Source organism: Trichosurus vulpecula, chromosome 1 (genome assembly GCF_011100635.1).
Source record: "Trichosurus vulpecula isolate mTriVul1 chromosome 1, mTriVul1.pri, whole genome shotgun sequence".
Lineage (NCBI taxonomy): Eukaryota > Metazoa > Chordata > Mammalia > Diprotodontia > Phalangeridae > Trichosurus > Trichosurus vulpecula.
Window position 1 is genome coordinate 532,317,424 of NC_050573.1, and position 6,724 is coordinate 532,324,147.

The window sequence follows — 6,724 nt, forward strand, 5'->3', positions numbered from 1 at the left end:
TCTTTTGACTTTTTTTTTGTATCCCTAGCACTTAGCACAGTGCCTGGCACATAGTAGTTGCTTAATAAATGTTTATTGTTGGACAGAAAGTAGCCAAGTGCCATCTCCCAGATTCATTCCTTGGTGCCTTTGATACCCTGCATCCTCCACAGATCCCGTAGTTGTGGGTAGCTGATATTACTACTCAACAAGACCAAGGAGGACCATAGCTTACTATTGCTGAATCCAGTGTCGTATCAGTTGTACCTTGCCATGGGGGTCAGGGGATGGTCAAAAAGGGAGACTTACTGGAAAATGTGACTCTCTGAAATAACTCTCCTATCCCACAGGTTCTCAGCATGAGTGGCCTTAATTTGAACCTCAGTCGGTCCTTCTCCATCAAATGGATTTGAGATCCCAGAAACTTGTGCCTAGGACTAGAAGACTGCCAGTCCTTGCTTACTATGTCCCAAAGTGCAAATGTATGCGTGTATGTGTGTGTTGGTATGTGTGTGTAACAAAAGAGCCTAACGTGGAGATGCATGGCATCTTCCATGAATCACATCATGCAGCTGCTAGAAGGTCTCCCTGTCTGTAGCAGCTCAGGAATAATCCTCCCTTTCCAAACCAGACAGCAGACGCTGCAACTGTCCTAACAACCGTTAAAGGCTTTAAATTCCCCAAGACCCTTCCTCTCCTCATGGCCCAGAACTGTGATTATGCCAGATCACACACTTGGGATGGGTTCCCTATAGGACCCCAGCCAGGTTTTCCATTTCAAAACTTGTCCGCACTTTATCCACAGGCATACGTCCCTCCCTGCAACCGGATGAGGAGTGTATGCTCTTCATTTGAACTCAGAAATGCTGTTCTTTCCTGCTGCTGAGATTTGATGGAAAGATAGTATTTCATGGGAGAAAAAATCTGATCCTAGTGATTCTGGACTAGATTCTACAGACTACTCCCCAGCAGTGCCTGTATATATCCCCTACAGAATACACCTCTTCCTCTTGATAGCCTTAGAGGCTGGTGGGTGGCCTTGTCATTGTTCTTGGGGGGGGGTGGTGGTGGTAATCATTGTCAGACTGTGCAGCCTTGGAAAGGTTGTGGAGCACAGAGAGAGGCATGCAGATCTGGGGTCAGGAATTCTCACATGATCTGAAACATACTGTAAATATACTTGTGCAATTCTTTGATTATTCATTGTAAAAAATTAATAAATAAAGCCCATGAAGGGTATTCATGACTCAGGCATTTGATATCTATTTTCTTTGGCTTCAGGTGCTCTACATTGGTGATGGGGATTGTAGTTACAATAAAAAACTCTTGGGGACTCTATTTGATGAAGTCCCTTTCACCAGCTCTAAATTCTCAGATCCTAGGATGTGTCTTCTAAAGCCTCAGGGTAGAGGCTCTTCTCTTCTTGTCCTTCCCATCAGCATGAAAAGAAAGCCAAGGTGATAACATTCAGAGCTGGAAGGGACTTTAGAGATTATCTTGCTCAGGACTGTTGGTTTTGTTTTTACATTTTTTTAACACTTAAAATTTTTTTTTATTTCTGAATTTTCTCCCTCCTTACTATCCCCACCCCCCCCATATTGTGAAGGCAAGAAACGTGATATCAGTTATACATGTAAAAGCATGTAAAATGTATTTCCATATTAGCCCATGTTGCAAAAAAAGCAAGAAAAATTAAAAAGTGAAAAAAATATCCTTCAATCTGCATTCAGACTCCATCAAATCTTTCTTTGAAAATGGATAGCATTTTTCATTGTGGGTCCTTTGGAATTGTCTTAGATCACTGTATTGCTGAGAAGAGCTGATGATTGCACAATGTTGCTGTTACTGTTCTGGTTCTGGTTCTGCTCAACTTTATTTTGAACATCTAGTTCATATAAGTCTTCCCAGGTTTTTCTAAAACCGTTCTGCTCATCATTTTTATAGAACAATAGTATTCCATCATAATCATATACCACAAGTTGTTCAGGCATTCCCCAGTTGATGGGACATCTCCTCAATTTTCAATTCTTGCCACCACAAAAGAGCTGCTATATTTTTGTACATATAGATACTTTTCCTTTCCTTTTTTTAAAAAAAATTTCTTTGAGAAATAGGCCCAGTAATTAGCCCAGGGGTTCTTAATCTGGGTCCACAGATAGATGCCATGGCACCTGTGAATAGATTTCCAGGACATCCATGAACTTGGATGGGGGAAAATATTACATCTGTATTTTCAGTAACCTCTAAATGAAAATTGGCATTCCTTTCATTAAAACATTGTTCTGAGAAGAGATCCCTCCAGAGGCTTCCCCAGACTGCCAAAGGGGTCCACAATACAAGAAGAGATTCTGCCTTTCTCTAGCCCAGGGATGGGGAGCCTATGGCTTCGAAGGCACATGTGGCCTTCAGGTCCTTGGGTGGGACCTTTTGACTGAACCCAAGTTTTACAGAACAAATTCTTTAAGGGGATTTGTTTCATGAAGTATGGATTCAGTAAAAGGGCTGCACTTGAGGACCTAGTATGATTTCGAGGCCATAGGTTCCCCACCCCTGCTCTAGCCAAATCTCCTGACTTTTATAGGTGAAATTGAGACTCAGAGTAGTGAAATCAATAGCTTAAGACCACTTAGCTAGTATACATTGCTGTTCAGTCATTTCAGTTGTGTCTGACTTTCATGACTCCATTTGGGATTTTCTTGGCAAAGATACTGGAATGGTTTGCTCTTTCCTTCTGCAGCACATTTTACAGGTGAAGAAACTGAGGCAAACAGGGTTAAGTAACTTGCCCAGGGTGGCACAGCTAGTAAGTGTCTGAGGCTGGATTGAGCTTAGACCTTCCTGATTCCAGGCTTGGAGCTCTAGCTACTGTACTACCCAGTTGCCAATACTCCATCCCAGCTTCTCTGATTTCAGGACTAGTGCTTTTCCCATCTTCATATGAAACTTAATCGAATAACTGGTATCCTAGTCACTATACTCTTTTCTTTGGAATTAGACTAGTATTTTGTATGTCCATATTTTGAAACGGAAATACTCTCCACCCCTACCCCCCACCTCAGGGCAGCCTCCAAACAGTAATAATCATAGCAGACGTTATAGAACGCTTTAAGATTTGCCAAAGTCTTCACATACATAATTCATTTAATCCTCACAGCAGCCCTGGGAGGTAGGTGATAGACCCCATTTTATAATGAGGAAGTGGGGGTTCAGCCAAGTTAAACGATTTGCCCAGGAGCATACGGCTGGCAAGTGTTGGAAGTCTTTGTGATTACCAATTCCCCGGCTCCACCAGGCTGATTCTCCCCACCCCGCCACTTTATGTATTGCCATTTGCCTCGGCTAATGTGCCAGCTGCCACCTTCTAGGTAAAACCCTCGCTCCTGGGCTGTTCCCAAATTTCTCTTCTCCTATGATGACTTTATTTGCTCACGTCTGCTCATCTGTGTAATGCCAAGGGAATGCTGAAGAACCGTTCCCAGTGCGTACGAAACCATGATTTGAAGTATTCAGCTTAGCCCAGGGCATGATTAAGTCACACATGCCGGAAAAGAGGAGAAAGAACATCGAGTCCAACTTCTTTTTTGATAAGCAAGAAAGTAAGACAGAGAAGCCATGAGTGGCCCAAGGTCACACAAGGAGCAAGGGGGTTAAGCTTGGCTGTTAAGTGGTAAGTAATTCCAGGAATGTTGTTGTCACTCCCTATTCCATTTCATAATTCCTCCTTTTGAAACTCAATTCAATTATATTTATTAATACCTGCTATGTGCAAAGCACAAGTTGTTACGGATATAAGGATGAAAAATTACAATGTTCTACCAGGGTTCAGTCAGCCAAACATTTATTAAGTGCCTACTATATTGAGGCACTGTGCTCAGTGATGGGGATACAAAGGTAAAAGACAGTCTGCTCTCAGAGTTCACAACATGACAGCGGAGACAACATGTACGTGACTGTACAAACAAGCCATATATATATATATGTGTGTGTATATATATATATATACGTATACATACATATATATACATATCTTCGTTTACCTTTCCAGTCTTCCTTACATCTTACTCCCCATCAGGTACTCTGTAATCTAGTGACTCTGGCCTCCTGTTCACAAAGACACTCCATCTCTGAGCTCTAGGCATTTTCTCTAGCTAACTGTCCCCCATGCTCGGAACACTCTCCTTCCTCCATGCTAATGACTGACCTTCCTGGCTCCTTTAAGTCCAAACTAAAAACTCTTCTACAGGAAGCCTTGCCCAACCCCTCTGAATTCCAGTGCTTTTCCTCTTTTAATTATTTCCTATTTATCCTGTATAGCTTGCTTTGCATTTGTTTACATGTTCTCTCCCCATTAGACTGTAAACTCCTTGAGGGACTGCCAGTGCTTAGCGCAGTGCCTGGAATATAGTAGGCACTTAATGTTTAATTAAATGAATGAATATCTGATCACTCCTGAGTCTTCTTGCTATATCTTCATTTAGGTCATGCCTGCTAACCATAGGTGTCCCATAGAGCTCTGTCCTGGGCCCTCTCCTCTTTTCCCTCTATATGATTCCATTTGGTGATCTCATCAGTTGCCAAGGTTTAACTACCATCTCTATGTTGATTCTTAAATCTACTGATATAGCCCTAACCTCTCCTCTGACTTCCAGTCTCACATCTTCAACCACTCATAGCATAACTTGAACTAGATGCCCTGTAGACATCCTCCACCAGACATACCCCAAACTGAGCTCATTATCTTTTCCTCAAAACATTCCCCCTTCTAGACTTCCCTATTACTGTCAAGGCACCACCATCCTCTCAGTCACCGAAGCTCAAAACCTAGGTGCTATTCAGTCTCAATGCAGCCCTCCAATATCCAAGGTATTTAGAAGCTAAAAGAAGGGGCACAATTCACTAAAACACTAAGAATATAATTATTGCATAGGAAAGATCAAAGCAGCATGAAAGATTTGAAGAAGAAAAGGTCATTTACAGGTATGGGGGATCAGGGAAGGCCTCAGAGAGGAAGTGGCATTTGAAATGGACATTGAAAGGAAGGATTTCAAGGTTACAGAGTAGGATAAGATGGGAGAATGGTTAGTGATCTTGTTTGTCTGGAACATAGATTGCATTAAGGAAAGTTGTATTAAGAAAGGGACAGAAAGAGCAACCAACCCTGGAGTGAAGAGGACCTGAGTTCAAATCCAGCCTCAGACACTTGACACTTACTAGCTATGTGACCATGGGCAAGTCACTTAACTGGTAATGCCTTGCCAAAAAAAAAAAAAGAGGACGGAAAATTAAATCGGAATAAGATTGTGGAAGACCTTGAATGACAGTTTAAGGCATTTACATTTCAGTCTAGAAGCAAAAGGGAGCCGCTGCAGGTGGTTGGGACAGCGGAGTGATAGAATCAGACCCCTGAAGAATGATTGGAGAGAAGAGCTGCTGAAGCTACACCGGATAGGAGACATTACAACAGTCCAGAAGATCAATAATTAGAATTTTAAATTAGGTGGTGGTGAACTAGAATCCATCTCTTCTCATCCCAAACACCAAACCTGGACATTTCTGGCATTGTTTGCCCACTTCTGGGGAGGGGGGATTGCTGACCTGTGACTTAAACGGTATAGGGAACTCCCAGTGAGGAAACTCCTAACAGTGCAGATCGACAACTGTCCTGCACCTAAGAGATCTGCAAATGCCTGTGGGCATGGAGAAGTTTCATCAAGGTTACGGAGCTTGTCAGAAGCAGGATCTGAACCCAGGTCTTCCTGATTCCTGACTGAGGAGACGTGATCCCCTCGAACCCTCCATCCATATCCCTTTGCGGGGAGCAGAGGAGGGGCACGTTCTTGCCACAGTCCGACAAGAGAAAATTCACCGATGCCCCCGTTCACCCGAGCCTTATCCCTCTCGCTGCTGGACATCTCCATCACCCTGGGAAGGATGAGAAGAAACATATATTGTAGGAGTTCTTGAAGGCACAGGGACAGGGGAAAGCAGCCAGCGCGGCTTTATTACAAGCGGGAGCCGCATCATCCGCGGGGATTGGAGCATCCTAGGTTCGGGATTGACACCTCCTGGGGACCAGGCTGAGCGGAGCGGCGCGAGGCTGCAGTTCCGCCTCCTGGCCGCGCGACTCCGGGGAGGCGCTGTAGGCACTGCAGGCACCGCGTAGGCTCCGCCCAGCCTCCCCGTCCCCGCCTCCGCCCCGATCCCATGCTCCTCCGAGCTATTTTGGTTCCGGGACGGCGCGGAACTCGAGGTGGGGGGAGAAAGAGAGGAGAGAGGAGAGGGAGGAGAGAGAAAGAAAGAGAGAGAGAAGGAGAGGAGAGGAGGCAGATGAGTTTCCGGATCCGGCGCGGCGGTGGCGGTGGCGGTGGCGGCGGCGGCGGCAAAACTGAGGGTCCGTGTTGTGGGCTGTAGGTGGGTGCGCTGGGTGCATTCGCCGGGACGCCCCGCCGCCTGGCTCGGACCACGGGCTCCCTTCGCCGGCCCCGAGACGTCACCATCCCCAGGCCCCGCCCGGCCGCCTCTTCCTGAGACGCCGTGCACCTTCACCTTCCCATAATCCTCCTCGGGGGAACCTCCCCCTCGGCTCCCCTGACCTCCCCGCCCCCACCCCCTGACCACCACTCCCCCCCTCCCCGCCCCCTTCCGGCCCTCTGAGCCACCGTAGGGCGTCGGGGCCCCCCACCCCCGACCGTGGCGGCCTGCTCGGGGCCGCGTCCTCGCTCTGGCCCGCCTGACTCCCGCCCCT

General features: G+C 46.1%; 1 protein-coding gene across 4 annotated transcripts in view; it reads left to right on the forward strand.

Annotated features, from left to right (window-relative positions):
- Window positions 1-1,233, forward strand: part of LOC118833896 (lysosomal alpha-glucosidase-like) — a 76,255-nt gene extending 75,022 nt beyond the window's left edge. For all 4 annotated transcript variants that reach the window (XM_036741312.1, XM_036741313.1, XM_036741314.1 and 1 more), the window contains exon 21: window positions 330-1,233. The gene's annotated coding sequence lies outside the window, so the exon portion shown is untranslated. The remainder of the gene's footprint in view (window positions 1-329) is intronic.
- The last annotated feature ends 5,491 nt before the right edge of the window (window positions 1,234-6,724 follow it).